Source organism: Oncorhynchus tshawytscha, linkage group LG20 (genome assembly GCF_018296145.1).
Source record: "Oncorhynchus tshawytscha isolate Ot180627B linkage group LG20, Otsh_v2.0, whole genome shotgun sequence".
In the NCBI taxonomy this organism is placed as follows: domain Eukaryota; kingdom Metazoa; phylum Chordata; class Actinopteri; order Salmoniformes; family Salmonidae; genus Oncorhynchus; species Oncorhynchus tshawytscha.
The window spans coordinates 35,835,911-35,844,063 of NC_056448.1; positions in this window are offsets into that span (position 1 = coordinate 35,835,911).

Below are 8,153 nucleotides of genomic sequence, written 5' to 3' on the forward strand. Positions count from 1 at the left end.
TGTCCATAGGACAACAATCAGTCGTATATTGCACAAATCTGGCCTTTATGGAAGAGTGGCAAGAAGAAAGACATTTCTTAAAGATATCCATAAAAAGTTTGCCACAAGCCACCTGGGAGACACGCCAAACATGTGGAAGAAGGTGCTCTGGTCAGATGAAACCAAAATTGAACTTTTTGGCAACAATGCAAAACGTTATGTTTGGCGTAAAAGCAACACAGCTCATCACCCTGACCACACCATCCCCACTGTCAAACATGGTGGTGGCAGCATCATGGTTTGGGCCTGCTTTTCTTCAGCAGGGACAGGGAAGATGGTTAAAATTGATGGGAAGATGGATGGAGCCAAATACAGGACCATTCTGGAAGAAAACCTGATGGAGTCTGCAAAAGACCTGAGACTGGGACGGAGATTTGTCTTCCAACAAGACAATGATCCAAAACATAAAGCAAAATCTACAATGGAATGGTTCAAAAATAAACATATCCAGGTGTTAGAATGGCCAAGTCAAAGTCCAGACCTGAATCCAAACGAGAATCTGTGGAAAGAACTGAAAACTGCTGTTCACAAATGCTCTCCATCCATCCAACCTCACTGAGCTCGAGCTGTTTTGCAATGGGAAAGAATTTCAGTCTCTCGATGTGCAAAACTGATAGAGACATACCCCAAGCGACTTACAGCTGTAATCGCAGCAAAAGGTGGCGCTACAAAGTATTAACTTAAAGGGGCTGAATAATTTTGCACGCCCAATTTTTCAGTTTTTGGTTTGTTAAAAAAGTTTGAAATATCCAATAAATGTCGTTCCACTTCATGATTGTGTCCCACTGGTTGTTGATTCTTCACAAAAAACTACAGTTTTATATCTTTATGTTTGAAGCCTGAAATGTGGCAAAAGGTCGCAAAGTTCAAGGGGGCCGAATACTTTCGCAAGGCACTGTAGATGGGTTAGGTGGTAGGAGGGTTAGATGGTAGATGGGTTAGATGGGTTATGGTTAGATGGTAGGAGGGTTAGGGTTAGATGATACGAGGGTTAGATGATAGATGGGTTAGGTGGTAGGAGGGTTAGGGTTAGATGGTAGATGGGTTAGGGTTAGATGATATGAGGGTTAGATGATAGATGGGTTAGGTGGTAGGAGGGTTAGGGTTAGATGGTAGGAGGGTTAGATGGTAGATGGGTTAGGGTTAGATGATAGATGGGTTAGGTGGTAGGAGGGTTAGGGTTAGATGGGTTAGGGTTAGATGAGAGATGGCCTTTGGTTAGATGGTAGGAGGGTTAGATGGTAGATGGGTTAGATGGTAGGAGGGTTAGATGGTAGATGGGTTAGGGTTAGATGATAGATGGGTTAGGTGGTAGGAGGGTTAGGGTTAGATGGGTTAGCGTTAGATGAGAGATGGCCTTTGGTTAGATGGTAGGAGGGTTAGATGGTAGATGGGTTAGATGGTAGGAGGGTTAGATGGTAGATGGGTTATGGTTAGATGGTAGGAGGGTTAGATGGTAGATGGGTTAGATGGTAGGAGGGTTCGGGTTAGATAGTAGGAGGGTTAGGGTTAGATGAGAGATGGGTTTTGGTTAGATGGTAGGAGGGTTAGATGGTAGATGGGTTAGATGGTAGGAGGGTTAGGGTTAGATGGTAGATGGGTTATGGTTAGATGGTAGGAGGGTTAGATGGTAGATGGTAGGTACTGTAGCCTAACTCAGAGTCCCTATAGGAACTATTTGGAAGACAGAATTTCCTCTCCTCTCCAACTCTTCACTAGGAGCAAGGCATAACTCCCCAAGTGCAATGGGACATTACTGAACACAGGAGTTGTGATGCGTGTAAAGAGAGAGTGGACTGAAACAGCACAGAGGAAGCCATAACACACCTCTGATAAGATAGATAAGTAACCAATCCCAATGAGTAGAGTGATATCAGCACGCAGGTTGGGTCAAACATGACACAATACCGGGGCATCATGGTAAATGTTGTGGTTCATCAGTCTGTACTGGACATGAGTTGGGCTCACGCCTGCAACTTCAAAATCAGTGTCATCCTTAGCTCAAGCGGGAATTTCCTACTTGGCTAATGGTTAGGAGTTTGGTATCTCCCGTGGGAGACCAGGGTTCAGACCTTGACGTACAGCATGATATTGTGTTCTCAGTGTCTTACGCTGCATCATGCTGAGAGGAATATTAGGGAGAGGCTCTGTTGTTACTACTATACAGGTCACGGTGATGTTGCTGCCATACCTACATACAGTACATGTCCGTAGAGGAATATTAGGGAGAGTTCTTGGCTTAAGCATCTGTTTGGCTATGTGAGTACCCATGTGTGGTCGGCTTGTGACATGGCACCCCTCTTCTGATCTAGCATGAGCCCCCTTCTCTCTATCACACCCTTTTCTTCTCTTTCTCTCTGTACTTGCCTGTCTCAATATGGTCTCTTTCAATACTTTTACGCGAAACCAGAGGGAAACCATAGGGAGACTATTTTTACAATGGAATTTGACTTGTTATTTATTACCCTGGTTCTTAACATGAGTGTAGGTGAATGGGAGTGGGATGTCTGGTGGTTTGAAGGTTTGTAATACGGCTTCTATCACTTTGATCATTCTCCCTGTCACTCTCTCCTTTGTTTCCGTCGTCCCTGTTAAGTTCACACCGCCCCTACTCCTTGATGTTTTTGCAGTGGTTTTTGTATCTAAATCAATATTTAGTGTTTAGACTGTTGCTCAACCTCTCTGTGATATCAAAACGAAAGAAAATAATAATAAAAATAACACCAAGTGTCTTAAAAATATTGTATCGCCATCGTTTTTAATGCCAAGTACTACTTGTAAATGTTTGTGTTTCAAATGTGGCCTCAAATGAAACTTTATTCTAAAATGATTCTTTTTTTTTTTTTTTGAACAATTATTTCAGTTATTTGAACAAGTGCTGTAGACCACTGCTGTGAAAGTAGTAAATTCTGTTCATTGATATGTAATAAATATTTATGAAATTTGAACACATTTTGTTTGTAATCTTCCTCATTATAGATTAGTTATCGGTGTTGTGATGTCAGAAATTGCTTGAAGCTTTATCTGTACCACCAACTGTAAGGATCTACCTGCTAAACTACATTTCCCATGATTCCCCAACTGTCACACATGGAAACACCACTCTTCCCACCTGGAAGGTGGCGGCACAAACTGAGAGACAAATTAGGGCCATATTAGCAGGTCAAGTTAGCACAAGCCTCGTGTCAGCACATCTGGTATCTGCTCCAGTCCCTGCTGGAGCCTGTTTGTCGTGTGTGTGTGTGTGTGCGCACACACGCAGCTGATCAGAATTCATCTCTCACCTCTCTCTGAGCAGAGTCATCAATCTCCCTGTAACAGCAGCACCCCCCGTGGAACACACACATATGGTCACATACGCACACACACTCTCAACCTCACTTCATTCCTCCTGTGACACAAATGGGCAAAGTTTTTCTACTGCACTCTCCATCTCTCCCAATACCTCTGACTCCTTCTCTCTTCAAAACCATGGGGAAAGCAGGCGATGGGGCCAATGTGGCACTCTGCAGAGCTCTTTCCCAATGCTTTTGAATGCACCACTAACTGATACAATTAGGGGTGTATTCATTACGCCGATTCTGTTGTAAAACATTTACTCTGTTGCAAAACGTTGCAATGAAAACAAGACCTTCTATTGGACACATTCAGGTAGGCCTACTTTCTTCAACTTAACATTACCAATGTCTTCTGCTAATCCTTTAAACGTATTGAACTATTTCCAAACAATGTTACCCAGTGTTAAACGTAACAACATAGAAAGCTGATTCTTCTTTCTTGGCCTGTGTCCAGTTGTGCCCCAACTGAAATGTAAAAGCTTCAGTGACAGATATAGGGAAGATAATCAAGGAGGTGATGGAGTCCAGGTGAGTGTCATGAGGCGCAGGTGCGCGAGACGATGGTGACAGGTGTGCGGAATAATCAGCAACCTGATGACCTAGAGGCCGGAGAGGGAGTATACAGTGAGGGGGAAAAGTATTTGATCCCCTGCTGATTTTGTATGTTTGCCCACTGACAAAGAAATGATCAGTCTATCATTTTAATGGTAGGTTTATTTGAACAGTGAGAGACAGAATAATAACAAAAAATCCAGAAAAACGCATTTCAAAAATGTTCTAAATTGATTTGCATTTTAATGAGGGAAATAAGTATTTGACCCCCTCTCAATCAGAAAGATTTCTGTCTCCCAGGTGTCTTTTATACAGGTAACAAACTGAGATTAGGAGCACACTCTTAAAGGGAGTGCTCCTAATCTCAGTTTGTTACTTATATAAAAGACACCTGTCCACAGAAGCAATCAATCAATCAGATTCCAAACTCTCCACCATGGCCAAGACCAAAGAGCTCTCCAAGGATGTCAAGTACAAGATTGTAGACCTACACAAGGCTGGAATGGGCTACAAGACCATCGCCAAGCCACTTGGTGAGAAGGTGACAACAGTTGGTGCGATTATTCACAAATGGAAGAAACACAAAATAACTGTCAATCTCCCTCGGCCTGGGGCTCCATGCAAGATCTCACCTCGTGGAGTTGCAATGATCATGAGAACGGTGAGGAATCAGCCCAGAACTACACGGGAGGATCTTGTCAATGATCTCAAAGCAGCTGGGACCAAGGAATAGTCACCAAGGAAATAATTGGTAACAACCTACACCGTGAAGGACTGAAATCCTGCAGCGCCCGCAAGGTCCCCCTGCTCAAGAAAGCACATATACATGCCTGTCTGAAGTTTACCAATGAACATCTGAATGATTCAGAGGACAACTGGGTGAAAGTGTTGTGGTCAGATGAGACCAAAATGGAGCTCTTTGGCATCAACTCAACTCGCCGTGTTTGGAGGAGGAGGAATGCTGCCTATGACCCCGAGAGGGAGGAGAATGATTTGTCAAGAGGAAGGAGAGAAAGAAGAGGGAAATAAAAGAGAGGACGAGTGGAGAGAATAAAGGAAGGAGAGAGAGAGAAAAAGAGAGAGGGGGGGTACTCTCCAATCAGGCTGTCTGAGTCCCACTGTGAGGAACAGAATGTCTGGGTTTCTAATTAAACATTTTGTGTCACTGGCCAACACACAATACCCCATGTCAGAGTAGAATTATGTTTTTAGAAATGTTAACAAAAATGAAAAGCTGAAATGTATTGAGTCAATAAGTATTCAACCCCTTTTTTATGGCAAGACTATAAAATGTTGTTGAACAAGTCACATAATAAGTTGCATGGACTCACTCTGTGTGCAATAATAGTGTTTAACATATTTTTGAATGACTACCCCACACATACAATTATCTGTAAGGTCTCTCAGTCTCTCAGTGAATTTCAAACACAGATTCAACCACAAAGACCAGGGAGTTTTTCCAATGCCTCGCAAAGAAGGGCACCTATTGGTAGATGGGTAATTAAAAGCAGACATGGAGTATATCTTTTAGCACGGTGAAATTATTAATTACACTTTAGATGGTGTATCAAAACACCCAGTCAATACAAAGATACAGGCATCCTTCCTAACTCAGTTGCCGGAAAGGAAGGAAACCATTCAGGGAGACCAAACTTAATAAAATGGGTTATAAAAGTTCACATGTGCGCTAGCATTCCTCCTGTGAAGTAGGCGCACATGACCCACACACAAACAAGTTAGAACGAAGTGTGGATGTAAAAAAAAGCCTGTGCATATGACTTTCCCCACAGTCCCATTAGGGTGATTTCTCCCCTTCTCAGCTATCTACCACAGCCTCCTGGTTTCCACCAAGCAGTGTGTCTGAATGCACATCTGGACTCTACCCCCTCCCAGGTCCCAGTGGTTTAGTAGTCGGTAGAAGAAGACACGTTTTGGCTGGTGACTCAGTTGACTGTGTTTAGTAGGAAGATTGTGGTCTAAGAAAATTCATTCAGTTCAACTACTATTCCACAAGATGACTTATTCAATGTGTGTCTGTGTTAATGTGTGGTGGTGATCAAGAACCAATACAACTGTGGATATGGACACATCTGCCTTGTTCTTCCGGACAGTCTGTAGTGAGTCAGAATCTTTTCAAGACATGTAACTTTCAAAATACAGAAATCATTCCCGTTTGATGCATTTTGCAACAGATGATGCAAAACGTAGCATCATATGATGCAAAATGAATCACACAGGGATGATTTATGTATTTTGAAAGTTACATATCTTGGAAACTTGATTGCTGACAAGCAAGACATTTTGGGACTATGTCAACAATTGACTAATGAAACAAATACCAAAACGTCGTTTTTGGGTGGAGATTCCCTTTAATTTCTCAATTTACGGCTGGCTACCTGAGCTCACATTTATGGCTGGCTACCTGAGCTCACATTTATGGCTGGCTACCTGAGCTCAAATTTACGGCTGGCTACCTGAGCTCACATTTACGGCTGGCTACCTGAGCTCACATTTATGGCTGGCTACCTGAGCTCACATTTACGGCTGGCTACCTGAACTCAAATTTACGGCTGGCTACCTGAGCTCACATTTACGGCTGGCTATCTGAGCTCACATTTATGGCTGGCTACCTGAGCTCACATTTACGGCTACCTACCTGAGCTCACATTTACGGCTGGCTACCTGAGCTCACATTACGGCTGGCTACCTAAGCTCACATTTATGGCTGGCTACCTGAGCTCACATTTACGGCTGGCTACCTGAGCTCACATTTATGGCTGGCTACCTGAGCTCACATTTATGGCTGGCTACCTGAGCTCAAATTTACGGCTGGCTACCTGAGCTCACATTTACGGCTGGCTACCTGAGCTCACATTTATGGCTGGCTACCTGAGCTCACATTTATGGCTGGCTACCTGAGCTCACATTTATGGGATTGTAGGAGGTGATTAATAAGCTGTTATTTGACAGGCAATATTTTAATGTTATGTAAGAATGAAGGTCTATAGTAGCCTCAACAGCAGTCTCTGGGGTAACACCGTGGTGTAGCCGGAGGACAGCTATTTTCCATTGTACATTGACTTCAATTCAAAACCTTGGAGGCTCATGGTTCTCACACCCTTCCATAGACTTACACAGTAATTATGACTACTTCCGGAGGATGTCCTACAACCTCAGAGCTCTTGCATCATGAACTGACATGTTGTCCACCCAATTAAAGGAACAGATAATGAACCTAGTACTGAAAGCATTATGCTACAGTTAGCTAGAAAATGTGGTGAGTAGTCGACTCAAAGAGAGAGAAAGACAATAGTTGAACAGTTTTGAACAAATTCATTTCTTCCCTATCAACCTACCACTATCCATAAACTCACCTATCAGTCTCCCAACACTAACTTTGCTCTCCTCAACACTGAATCAATGAACAAAGCTCCCTTGGTGTATGAACTAATATCTGATATCCACCTAACTGAAACTTGGCAACAACCTGGTGAGAGAGATTAAAGTAGACGGCACGCGTCAAAGTAATTGATTTATGACCCTGCGTCATGATGACGTGTGCATGTCCAAATATGGGCCTCCGGCCCGTCCCCCTGTTCCTGTGGTCACGTGTTAGAGGGTGTGTGTTATTTTATATCTATACGGCATCCTTTGAAGTAGTCATGGTGATTGATGTCTAGGGGCCTGGTTGAACTGGGGGGGGGTTGAGTGTTTGAACTTTTGGAACGTGTATGTCCCCCACCCCCAGTTTTATTGCCCTTATGGTTGTTATCTGATGAAGCAGGAATGTCCTGGGGTATTGGCTGTGGCATATGCATTATAAATGTCCAGAACAAGTGATTTTTAAAATAAAGACCCGAATATTAAACATCTAAAATATGTCTCCAAGGCCAATTCTCGGGGTGCTCTGCAGCTCATGTCATGAATCCAATGACCAAAGCCTGGAGGATGTTTTGCATGAGGCTCCAGAATGTTTTAAAGGATTTTTGTGTACAAGTGAGGGACATATGTCTTAGATATTCCACCCTGAGGAATCTACGGTTAAGATATTCACAGACAGCGTGTCCCAACCCTTTTATCGGGCAGAACCCAAGAGGTTTTCTCCAGTGCTAAGGATGAGAGAATGGCTTAAAATAAGACTCGCGCTGTGTCAAATGGAACGCGCCCTGAGTGCTTCAAGGCTGCCCGGATATGCGTTGGAAGAACAGGTCTGCGGACGAAATG